The sequence below is a fragment of the Heterocephalus glaber genome, unplaced genomic scaffold (assembly GCF_053883595.1).
Source record: "Heterocephalus glaber isolate CG9 unplaced genomic scaffold, H.glaber_assembly_v1.0 deba00001610, whole genome shotgun sequence".
Lineage (NCBI taxonomy): Eukaryota > Metazoa > Chordata > Mammalia > Rodentia > Bathyergidae > Heterocephalus > Heterocephalus glaber.
This window is the reverse complement of record NW_028258381.1, coordinates 5,326,738-5,339,880: the sequence shown is the minus strand read 5'-3', so window position 1 is coordinate 5,339,880 and position 13,143 is coordinate 5,326,738. Positions and strand designations below refer to the sequence as shown.

Sequence of the window (13,143 nt, the reverse complement as noted above, 5' to 3'; positions counted from 1 at the left end):
GTTCCATTCTCAGGCTGTGTGCAGAGCGCTGTGGTATGTGAGAGTGTGTGCAGGCCTGTGTGACACACCAGATGTTATAAGGCTGCCTCCCTGCAGGCTTCTGCAAGGACTGATGCCCTGAGGTTCTCACCATTTCCTGTGCTTCACTGAAGACCAAACCAACCTCCAGTCTTTTCTGTTCACCTTAGATATGACTGTTGAATTAATGACTTCCCATGTCCCATCCTCATTTTCAATGAGTTTTTGTTTTGGGGGGGTACTACTGTGTGAACTCCCCTTTTATTTATCCAGACCAGAGAGCAAACACTGTCACACTCAGCCACTCACTATAACCCACATCTACACACCTGCTCACACTCTCACACACCTTGGATATCTGCCCTCCAGGGGCAATTTCCTTGTGGAGACAGTGTCTTCAGTGGCATATTCCTGAGACAGGTGGCACAGCACACCTAAAGCGAGGGTGGTTCTCAAAGAAGGCCCATTTCCTCTGCAGGGCCTTGGCCAGGCTCAGCCACTCCTGGGTGTCCTGCTGGCCATGGCACTTGACGATCATGTAGCCCTTCAGGTGGCAATACTAGGTTTTGCACCACATCCACAACCTTGTCTTCAGTGCCTCTGTCCACCAGGTCAGGCTTTGTCAAGTTTCCTGCAGAAGGTACATTTTAGGTATACAATATAATGACATTCATCATTGGAAATTTGCACCTTTACATAATCTCTCTTGGTTTTTATTTTTCACCCTTGCCCAGCCCTCCCTTCAACCCCTCCATTCCTCCCTATTTACAAAGATTTTGTTCCTATTTTTCCATTTTCTCATATTAATCCCATTCCCTTCTATCCTTTCCCCTAGTCCTCCCGCTTCCTTCCCCTTTGCCCCTTTTCTTCCTATTTCACACGACCCATTATACATTTTAGTCCTTATTTACACTTTCAGTTTCTCACACCAGAGAAACTATTCAGTATTTATACATGTGTGTGCTATTTATTTCACTTAAGAGTATCGCCTCAATGTGCATCCACTTAGCTATAATAAAATGTAACAATGATTAGAATGAATAATCGATAATGCAAAATAGGAAGAAAAGGTCCAAAGGGGTAGGGGTAGTGGGAGGAGCAGGGGAAAAGAAAGAAAGGAAAGGAAAAATGATGAGAAATGGAAAAAATGGAAATAAAATCTTTGTAAATAGGGAAGGGTGGAGGGGATGAAGGGAGGGCTAGGAATGGGGAAAAAATAAGAACCAAGATGCATTATGTAAAGGTACAATTCCCAATGAGAAATGTAATTGTGATGTGTACCTAAAATGTACCAATAAAAGAATTTAATAATAATTTTAAAAAGATTCCTGCAGAAGGGACTTCTCATTAGAGGATACTTGAGGGAGAGGGGAAGGCAGCTCCTGCCCCAGCCCTCAGCAGCCCATCTTGGTCTTGGTCCCACCCTAGCTGGAGGGCAGACAGGATCCCCACAGCAGCTACAGGCAAGCCAGGACCACATGCTAGAAAGCATTGCAGAGGATGAACATGAGGACAGGGGCACTGCCGGCACTGCCTGCACTGTGGGCTCTCCTGCCCTCTTCGCCAACCCCCTGGAACAGAGGAAGGAACTATTCATCCCTGTGTACCCTGAGCACATCTGCTTAGCTTCCTTCTCCCTTGCTTTCCAGTGAGCATGATGCCCCACCTCCCCTCACCCTGCCCTCCCACTGCCCTGTGCCTTCTGAAACAGGAAGGTCAGGGGAACCAGGCCACCTGTGGCCATCAGGAGCCAAGGAAACCTCATCTCCTCCCACTTCAGAGGGCACCTTAGCTGCTCCTCCCTCTGCATGCAGGTCCCCACCCAGGTGTACGCAGAGCCTGGCCCCTCAATTCATTCCTGCTCCTCACCTATGGTCCTGTCTCCTTCGGGATCCACCTCCTGCATCATGCTCAGCGCCTCCGTGGTGGCAATGTCTATATTACTGGGGACCACCACCAAATTGAAGTTCTCAGCCTTTTCAATGTACTTCATGATGAGCCGCTTGATTTGTGAGAAATGACACTATTGGCCTCCTGAGATGGGAGGGAGGGGACAGACCATCCCGACCTTGCACTTGGCAGCCCTCAAAAGCTAGCGGTATCCATCCCTGAGAAGTAAAGGTGGACCAGGGGCCCCACAATGGCTACCCTGGTGGCACCTGCCAAGCTAGAGGGATGACAAACTAACATCTGCAGGAGTCATAGAGCTAAGGGGTCAGGGATGACCATGAAGTTGGAGCTGCTTAACTTTCCCCTGAAACCTTAGATCCGGTGGTCACAGTGGACAGCAGGATGCCAAAAGTGCTGCCTGGCTCACTCCCTGAACCTGTATCCACAAGGAGAGATTCAGTCATCACAAGTTTCCTTCACACCTGTCCTCAGGATTTCTTCCAGGATAAGAGCCTTCTCACCAAACACTGAAGTGGAGATGCTAGAAAAGGGAACTGTACCAACCATTATAGATACATTTGTATGAGTCATCTCATAAAACAGAACATCAGAAATCTGTTTCTAGTTGTACCTGCTTGCCTCACTTTCACCATCAAACTTGGAAGCTGATGACCACAGGGCTCTTCGATGCCACCACAATTCACATGTCCCTCTCCAACACAACCCTGCACTCATGGAGACCCTCAGGCCACATCGCCTGTCTGGCCTGAAGTCTCACCTGGCAACTGATGTCAGTGGGCTGATTGCCCACAGCCACCCTAGTGATCCCAAGAAGGTCAATGAGAGTCAGATCTGGGATGCTGGGGGAGCTGATCTCCAGACTAATGAGTTTGTCCTTGATTCTCAGCCCATCCCCAGCGATGAAGTTCTGGGTTGGAGAAGAGGAAAAGAAAAAGCCCCCAGGGATTAGAATGTTATGTCACATTCTAGGGAAGGGTGCAAAGCCTCTACCCTCCAGGACTCCTGAACAGCAGCTCTGTTGATTCAGAGCCCATCTTCTGAGATCAGAGTTCAAAGACTCCTCAGAGGACAACTCAGCACTTTCCAAGCTGTGGCCAGCTCCTCTAGAGAGGCCTGCTGAAGCTGTCCATGAGGACCCCAGTCTGGAGCAGTGCCCTGCAGAACCCAGCCTCCCTATGGGCTCCCATGTCCTCCCTTCCATGCTGGGGTGACATTCACAGGGAGAAAATAGGAAGGAGGGAGCGCACAGGGGATCCCCCAAACTGGAGCTGCAGGTTGACCCAGGGTGGGGTCAGCTCAGGCAGGAGGAGCCCTGGATGAGGGCAAACTTGTAAGAGGTCCACATCCCACCAACCCCCTCTAGAATGAGATGTATAGGGTGTGAAGCTGCTTCATCTGAGTGTTTGCTAATACAACATTGCTCATGTCTCCTGCCTCATTGTTTGAAATGTTTGGTGGGAACCTAGAACATAGATGGAAAATAGCAGCAATGGTAGATGTGGGAAAGTCTGCTAATTGCCCCCAAAGCCCTGTGCCCACAAGTAATGACTGTGATACTGAGCTCAGGCCCCTGGCACCTGTGAAAATGTCCCATGCAATGTCCAGAAGTTGGCTAGAATGCAGCCTTGCTAGCTCCATCATGAGGGCCTGGGAGACAGAAGTCACCCTCACCTCAGACAGGAACAGGAAACAGAGTTTGTGACATTGGAGCCCTCACTCCAGCTGTGCTGTGACCTGCAGATGTTTGTGTGTCTGCCACATGCTGCCCACCCTCTAGGACTCCCATCATTCCTGCATACACCCTGCTTCATGCCTGACCTACCTGGCCCTTGTCCTATCTACAGATAGCTTATTTCCTCCATTCAAGGTGTGGTCAGAGTCCAATGGTACGTTCCTGAATGTGACTCTGGGAAGCCTGAAGGAGCTGTCCTTTGGGGTTGCCTTCTCTTCCTGCTTGGAGGACCCCAACCCTTTTCCCCAACAAACCCTGAAGCTTCCTGGAGCATGGCAGTCAGGCCAGCCAAGGGGAAGGTATATTAACAAGATCTTCCTGGATGGCCACCTAGCCCAGCCCACCCAAAGGATGCACATTAGTCATGGATTAATGGAATCATGAGAAATGCACCTTTAAGCCATGAGGCCTTGGGGTCAACATGTTACTTGTCTGGAGCTGACCACTACACAGTTATTTTGAGTTTTCTGCTAGAGGCAGACAAACTAATTTCAACTGGGACCAAAGAAAATTTTGTAACATTATTTAACTTTATTTAACCTTATGGACAAGGACTAAACAGTGATACCACCTTGCAGAAACAAAGGCCACCTTGTTCATTTTGGGGATCAGTGTGAGCCTCATTCTCTGTCTCAAGACAACTGAAACATAGCCATGTGACAGAGGAGGAAGACAGAAACTTAACAGGGAAGTCTTGATTCACCTGCAGTGGCCACTCTGTCAGCACAATGTCCTCATACGTAAGTGTAGGGCTTGTCTGCTCCCACATATGTTTCACACTACTCTGCTTGGATTCAGGAGAACCTGTCTCCAGCCAGGGAAGTGGAACTACAAATGTGTACACACTCTCTCGGGGACAAGGCCCACAGATCCCAGTGGAGATCATGGGGACACAGCCCCTGGGGAGACCCTTGGATGAAGCAGCATGGGAAGTAGTCCTTTGCCCACACCCAGATCCTCTTGCTTCTGATCTGTGACCTATGAGTCAACAGGCTCTTGAATGAGGATAGCAGAGTCTTGTGTTTGGAGGCAAGTTTTAAATTTTAAAATTCACATCATTCTGAGGCATTTTTTCACATGTGACACAGCCACTTCCTGCTGCCAGATTCTGTGCCCATGCCTGGTCTTTGAGAGGGGAAAGAGGGGAGGAGCAAGACCATTGAATGCCCATGTGGAGAGATTCTGAGGGCACAGGATGGGTCCAGATTGGGATACTGGGAACCTACACAAGCCCCCACTGCACGGCTAGACCAGGCATCCTGCAGATGATAAGGGCACTTACCTCTTCATTTCCTCTTCTACCTTGAAATCATCTGAGATGTCCTCCTCAATGCCCATGTAGCTGACCTTGCCTCTCTACTTATCATCTTGGTTCAGCTTCTTCAGTTTCAACACCCGAGGGCACCTGGTGACAATACCTAGGGGCCACACCCATGCCAGTCTCTGTTCTGGTCCTAGAGCCCCCATATGGGGCCTCTGATCAACATGACGCAAATTCACACAGTCCTTGCCAAGGAGGGTGGTGGCTGGAAACAGAAACCTCTCTGGTTTCTCCCTTAGGTCCCAGTGACCTCAGGCCTCTGTGTTAGAAACACGCACCCAGGGGACTTTCCTCTTCATGGTTGAAAGCCACAACTCACGGCAGGCTTCCCACTTCCTACTACTGATTTGCAGCCATATCAGGTGACAAGTGCAGTAGGAACTCCCAAAGCATCTGCACTTGTCCTCCAGTGTCTCCTACACATGCTCCACTCATCAGTGTCTCCAGCACAGTCCCACAATCCCCTACTGTCATCTTCTCTCTCATGTCCTACTAGTGGCCTGAGCTCTGAACTCTCACCTATGATCTGATCTCTACTCTTGAGCCTTCACTTACCCACTCTGCTTTATACCCCCCTGACCTGTGTATCAATGCATAGCACAGGCTGGGGCCCCATCCTTTCATTCAGACCCGCCCACACTGCAGATTCCACAGTGCCAACATAGATATGTTCAATGCGATGGTGCTGTGGACTTCATGGTCATTTCTAGAATGTGTATGCAGAAGCCCTCACCTGAATGTGCCTGTGTGGGGGACGGGACCTTAAGGGAGGTCATTCAAGTTAAATGAAGTACCAAGGGATAACATTGGTGGAGTCCCTAACACTATGACTAGTGCCCTTATGAGAGGTGGCAGAGACACCAGGATCCTGCACAGTGGAAAGGCCAGGTCAGGTGCAGTCAAATGAGGGGCTGGCCACCTGCAATCTGTGAAGAAAGATCACAGCCTTAATCTTGCACCTGCAGTGCCAGAGCTGTGGGAGGACCACTTCTGTCCTTTAACACCCACCCTCCAAATCTGGGTAGCTCAAGTTGAGTAAAGAAGATGTAGCACTCACCACTGCCCCTGGGGAGGGCGACTCCTGACAGAGTGTCCAGCATGGAGCTCTTGCCCGAGCTCTGGTCTCCAACGACCACAATGGTGGGCAGGACCAGGTCCTGCTCCACACCCAGGGCCTGCAGTGAGTCAATGAGTTTGATGCAGAGCCACACCTTCTACTCCTGCCTGCAGAGGTTGTTCCCAGGCACCTGGAGAAGGTGAACATGCTCCCTATCATACACATTGAAGACAATTAACTTCAAGAACAGGGATAAACAAGCTGTTAGAATCCCAAAGAACTGAAAAAGAGACAGGAAAATATTTGAAGAAACACTAATACACACAAAGTCCTCAACTGATTTAAACTGTGAACCCAAACGTCCAAGAAATTAAGTGAACCCCAAGTAGAGAACACATAATAGAAACCACATGAAGATACATCACAGGAAATTGCTCCAAACCAGTTCAGTTATAAAGAGAAAATATCAAGAGTAGTTAGAAAATGACATATGACATACAGAGGAACAAGACAAGCTTGACAGCAGACATCTTGTCCATAACAATGGCAGTATGAAGACATTGAGACAAAAATTTTTTCCAAAAATTGGAAGACTAGCCTAGAGTCTACACAGAATAAGGCTAGGGTCTTAGATGTGCTAAAAACATAGTCTACTTCTGAACTATGACCCCACCCAACACTTCCCAACAATTAAAAATTACTAATAAAAACTACTATGAACCAGGAATTCTATATCCATTAAAATACGTTTTGAAACAAAGGCAGGATTGGAGCATACTCAGCTTGGCAGACTGGACGAGAACACAGGGATTGGAGGGGGGGAGGCAGTGTATCTCCAGGTCTGCAACTTGACTGTGGCATTATAAGCAATAAGGCTATGATTATCATATTTTAAGTAGTATTTATTCAGCTGCTGCTGCTTTTTAAAAATGAAGATAGAGGAGAGCTTACATTATCAGTGTCAGGCTCTCTGCTTAGCACTCTGTGTCCATTCTCCCATCAAAATCAACCTGGTAGACAGATTAAGTTAGGAGGGATATTACAGCGCATTTTTGTAGACAAGAAAATTGAGACTTAGAAGTGTAAGCAAAGTGGCTGAGAAGTACCAGCACATTTGGACTTTGACACAGTAATCTGCTGCTTGTTCTTGACCACTTTCTGATTTTTTTTCAGGAAAATCAAACATAAGATTTAAAAATTAACAATTAATACCAAATAAAGACTTTTTAGACATGCAAATCCTGAACCAACTTACACCCACACAACACAAGGAATAACACTGACTCAAAATGGGTATCTACACTGTGAAATCCACACCACAAAAGGTAACTATTATACATTTTCTTATCAGTAAAATAATCCTAAATAATCCTATTGACTTTTTGAACAAAAACAATAGCAATATGCTATGGCATTTCTGCTGTAAAGGAGAGGAATGTGTATGACATAAAACACAGTAGTAGCTGAGAAATGTAAGTGTATGCTTGGAAAGGTCTTATATTGCACATGAAGGGATATTCAGACAGGTAAAGGCACAGACATCGGTTAAAGATGTATCCAACAGACTCTGAAGTTGTTTATATGCCAAAATAGGGAGAAAGTACTTCTCAATTACACAGGTTTCACCATAAGAAGGCAGAATATCAAGAAAGGGTGAGGAAAGAACAATCTTCAAACAGAAAACAAATACCCACATAGTATTCTCAAGCCTAACAAGTCCCATTTACAATTTCCTGCTAAGTTGACCACCAGTGGTACATGCATGCCTGTCCCATCTGGTGGCTTTTTATTAATTTTATTAGTAAAAACACCAATGTGATAAGATCTGTTGGTACCACCAGAGGTACAAGCTGCCTGATAGGACAGTCACACATGTGCCACCAGGAGTTTGAGCTGCCCAGCAGTGAGACATATGAATTACGGCCCTGTTATGAAAGTATTAAATATCAAAGTTCTGAGTGCTACTAGGAGACTCTTTCCTCACTGTGAGCCCCTGCCACCATTTGCAGTTTCCTCCTGGGACAACCCTGCTCTGCACACAACTCCCCAGAGTGCAAGAGCTCCACCTCATTTCTCAGAGCACATGGCACATTCCCGTGGGTCCCTGATAAAGGACAGGCAAGTGAGCCACAGGTGTGAGGGTACTGAGGGGCTCAGCACTTGCTCTTCCAGCACCCTTCAGGCTGTGCTGATGCTGCTTGTCTGGGGGTCCACTTTGAGAACGGCCTCTGTCTACCTAGTGGTGGAGCTCCATAATGGACCCACCATGTCACCTGGACAGGAAGAGGCCATGTCCAAGGCATGTGGGTGTGGGTGGATGCTCCAGGTTAGAGCTGAAATGTCCTCCAGAGCCACTGGTAGTGGAATTTTGGTCCCCAGCTTGATGCTACAGGGAAACTGAAGACCTACATGGGCCCAGGGGGTGGGGGCATCATGGATCACTGGGGAGAGGAGTTTGAAGTGGATAAAGGGACCTCATCCCGTCCCTTTTCTCACTTTCATTTGCCAGCCATTAGGTGTCCACTTTGCTCTCTGATATTCGCCTACCATGCTGTGTCACCAGGCTCCCAAAGCAACTAAGTCAACCTGTGACACTGTAAGATAAGTAAACCTAACCTCTTTATAAGTTCATTATCTCAGGATTTTTTGCTACAGAAACGGAAAGCTAACCCAGGGCTCGTAGATCATCCTGACCCACACTCTGAGGATCACAGCCCAGCAAGAGAGAGTCACTTTCAGGGGAAAGGAGGGAAGTGGAAACAGGGACTTTATGGAGGTGGAGAGACAGGCAGCCCTTCTTATTGGTCTCTGATCTTCAACAATGCTGTGAATACATTGGAAAACCTGTTGAACATAACCTAGAAAATGAGCTAATGTGACATAGGATGGTGGTCTAGGGTTTAAAATGTTTGATTATAATAAACAGATCTGAATTTTTGGCATTAGTGGCAGTTATGCCTCTCAATAGCCACATGCCCTTTGATCAGACATGGAAAACCAGGCTAATATGTGGAGAAAAAAACTTCTCCAGGTCAGGCAGGTGAAAGGGTCTATGTTGGGACCAAAGCTAGCAGTGACTCATTCTAAAGCCCATGTTTATTTTCCACCAAAAATAGGTCTCAATTATAGGAACTCAAATGCCACATGGTTTCCCTGGGGGAGGAAGTGTCATAAGGAGATCTCACAGCATTTGTAGCTGCATAATGAGGCATGATATGGACAAGACCCACACAGTACTCTCGGGACCCAGGGTCCAGCTCCTCAGCATCTCCTCTGCTTTCCCAAGACAAAACGTCACCCTGGGCATATCTGACCATGGGGAGTCTCCATCCCACTGCATGTTGTCCTAAACAGTGACAATTGGCCCAGATCTGCATCTTGCCCCAGGAAGGACAAGGAAGACACTCTCTCCAGGAAGCAGCACCCTGCCCTCCTTCTTGCCCTCCACCACTACACAGACCCCACTGCACCCCTCAGATGGACATGGCTCCTGTCCACATGGAATGTGACTCTAAGACAGCAACTTACCAGGGCCTGGGCTTCCTCTGCCTGATTAGCGCCTCCACTGAGTAAGAGATGGTTGAATGGAGCAGCTGAATCTCTTCTGGCTTTCCCAGAGGAATGACCCATCTTCTTCCCGCTTCTGTCACACTTGGTGCTGAAAGAAAGTTGGCACATAAGCAAGCACATCGCATACACAACCTTCCCGCCACTCCTATTTGCACCCCAACCCCAGTCATGTGTCCAGGGCATCATCACCCCTCATGCTCCATCTTGAAAGGGACAGTTGGATGCACCCCTTGTGTGAGGGCCAGAGGGGTGACTATAAAAGAGCAGCAGTTTTCATGGGGGTCCATGGATTCTGGCAATCTGGAAATTTGTTCCCAAAATAACTCCCCTCCCCTGACGAATGGGAAGATCTCATGTTCCCAGGGGTCCCTTTCTCCACGGTGAAGCCCCCTTCTTCTGCCTCTCTGCACCCCTCATCTACTGGGAAGCCAATGCCTGAGTGGGCCTTAAGCACCATGAGGTGGCATCGCTGGTCTCAAGGCCAGGGGACCAGTCCAAACAGGAAACGGGACGTGCCTTCCTCAATTTGCTTCCTAAATGATACATGGGTTATGGCTGAGATGTGGAGTGTCCCCCAAAACTAATGTTTAGAGAGTTGTTCCAGGCGGTGGTGGTACTGGGGTGCAGGAATCATTCAGAAGTTGGGAGCAGCTGGACAGCTGCTGAGGGGCCCCCAAGCAGAGAGGTGGCACCTTCACACCTGCTGGGTTCCCTCTGATTGGTTGTGGGCAGGGGGTAGGAGTGCTGGATGTTTTAACTCCAGCAATCCTTCTTCCTGGGAAAACCTCTATTCCCAGTGGATCAGATAATTTCAAGAGTTCGTGGTCCCCTGGTGTCGGGGGCAGGATTCAGCAGCACCTTGGCTCCTTCCACTCCCCCTCACAGCCATGTCACTTCTGGAACTTGGATGGACTTAAAGGCTGAGTCCTCCCACCTACTGGGCCTGTGCCTCAGGGTCTCCTGTCCCCAGCCAGGGAGGACAGTGAGCAGCACACTTCTGCCCTCCTCTGGCTGCCAGCCCTTCCTAAGGACCCAGTTGGTCCCGGGAGTACCCTCCCCTGGGGTACCCCAGGCCCCTTGATATCATAGCCTCAGAGGCCAACCCAGCCAGGCTGTGAGTTTGGGGCTCAGAGGAGGCAGCGGATTGGAAGGCCCCTCCTTGGCCCTAGGAACTCCTAGGCATCCCCAGTCCTGATTCTGTTTAGCCTGCAGCAGGAAGGCCCAGCTGGCTCTGCTCCTGCCGCCCACCTTCAGCATAGATCCGCCAGGTGGGACAAGACTGAAGGAAAAAAGAAGGTATAGTTTTTAAATGAGTGTGAATTACTAAAACTAGGCACGGATATTACATCATTTAAAAAATAATGCATAGAAGTAAGGAAATGCAGGAAGGCAAACAAATACGGTAATAGCAGCTCATTTCTGGGAAAGAGGATTATGGTGAATTTTATTTTCTTCCTCTTGCCTGACATTCCTTTTAAAGCTTTCCTTAATTACTACATTATATTTATGATGTGGACTTATTTTAAAATACCAAAATATAGATGTTATCTTAAAAAATACAAATACATTTTTTCTTTTCTTTTCTCATAGTTTTTCCTTTCCCACCTCTCCTTTGATGTCTGTGTAAATAGGGAAGGGTGGAGGTGAAGGGTGCACAGGTAATGGGAAAAAAATAACCAAGATGCATCATGTACAGGTACAAACACCCAATGATAAATGTAAACGAATTGTATACCTAAAATGTACCAACAAAAGAACTTAGGTAAAAAAAATACAAACGTTGTACTTCAAGAAAAGTTCACCCTTCTAAATGCCTATGTTAAGAATGAAGAAAACCAGCGCGCTCCCCGCGCACCCCGCCCCCACAGGAGCTGCCCCGGGCGCCTGGCCGCCCCGCCCCCGCCTCGCCTGCCGCCGCCGCCGCCCGGTGCTGCTCAGGCGCCGCCTCGGCTTCCTCCGCGCCGGTGCCGCCGCAGCGCAGCCTCGCGGTCCTCGCCCCCAAGCCCTCGGGAGCCGCGGCGACCCAGCCCACTGCCATGTCCAGGAGCCTGAGGAACAAGAGCCACTGGACGAGCAAAGTCCACGAGGCGGGCGCGGAGAAGGGCCAGTTCCCCTACCCGGGCGACGTGCAGCCCGCCAAGGTGGCCTAGGAGAGCGGCAGCAGGCTCCTGTCTGAGGAGCTGCTCCTGGAGGTGCAGGAGACCCCGGTGGCCGGGCTCACCACCAGGGACGCGCGGCGGTCATCAGGAACTTCGCGGGCCGTCCAGCGAGGTGAGCGGCAGCGTGCGGGGTCTGCGTGCGGCGTTGGCGTGGCCAGATTCACTTGAGCGCCAGTGGGCCCTCGAAGTTCCTGATGACCGCCGCGCGTCCCTGGTGGTGAGCCCGGCCACCGGGGTCTCCTGCACCTCCAGGAGCAGCTCCTCAGACAGGAGCCTGCTGCCGCTCTCCTAGGCCACCTTGGCGGGCTGCACGTCGCCCGGGTAGGGGAACTGGCCCTTCTCCGCGCCCGCCTCGTGGACTTTGCTCGTCCAGTGGCTCTTGTTCCTCAGGCTCCTGGACATGGCAGTGGGCTGGGTCGCCGCGGCTCCCGAGGGCTTGGGGGCGAGGACCGCGAGGCTGCGCTGCGGCGGCACCGGCGCGGAGGAAGCCGAGGCGGCGCCTGAGCAGCACCGGGCGGCGGCGGCGGCAGGCGAGGCGGGGGCGGGGCGGCCAGGCGCCCGGGGCAGCTCCTGTGGGGGCGGGGTGCGCGGGGAGCGCGCTGGTTTTCTTCATTCTTAACATAGGCATTTAGAAGGGTGAACTTTTCTTGAAGTACAACGTTTGTATTTGTATTTTTAAAGGTAACATCTATATTGTAGTATTTTAAAATAAGTCCACATCATAAATATAATGTAATAATTAAGGAAAGCTTTAAAAGGAAAGTCAGGCAAGAGGATGAAAATAAAATTCACCATAATCCTCTTTCCCAGAAATGAAGAACTGCTATTACCATATTTGGTTGCCTTCCTGCAGTTTCTCACTTTTATGCATTATTTTTTAAAAGTCATAATATTGTGCCTAGTTTTAGGAATTCACACACATTTAAAAACTATAGGATCATTTTCCTTTTTGAAATCCTTACGAGCCTTTTTAGATTGGTTGAAACTGATTATTTATATTTTTAATTAAGTCTTCTACTTTTACTGGAAAAATAGGTACAATATTTTTCTATAAGGTTCAGAGTTCAGACTGTGTAATGAATGCATATATCCAACTTCATTCATAATACTGTTTAAATAACACATCTCTTTTTTCCTTGCCCTCAGCTACATGTCAAAGATTCACTAAATTATGTTGCAATCGCCAGCTCTTGTGCACCTGTCACCTTTTCTGTAGTATTTCTGTTTTCCATTTACATAGACTCTCCCCCTCCTCTCTCTCATAATTCTGGATTGTCTTACTTTCTTTTTATCCTTCATTTTGTTCTGTTTCATGCCTTTGAGTACTTTTCTGATAGGAGTGTTACTGTTTTCCATGTTAGCATATAAATCTTTT

At 48.7% G+C, this 13,143-nt stretch overlaps 1 long non-coding RNA gene across 8 annotated transcripts in view; it reads right to left on the bottom strand.

The window, feature by feature from the left end:
- The window catches only part of LOC101707348 (uncharacterized), a 41,399-nt gene extending 29,955 nt beyond the window's left edge, over positions 1-11,444 (bottom strand). For 2 of the 8 annotated variants that reach the window (XR_002390559.2, XR_002390561.2), the window contains exons 1-2: positions 1,888-11,444; positions 368-649 (exon numbers count right to left, since the gene is read on the bottom strand). This is a non-coding gene — a long non-coding RNA (uncharacterized LOC101707348). The remainder of the gene's footprint in view (positions 1-367; positions 650-1,887) is intronic. The other 6 variants (XR_015445375.1, XR_015445372.1, XR_015445376.1 and 3 more) reach the window with 6 other exon arrangements.
- Positions 11,445-13,143: the final 1,699 nt, after the last annotated feature.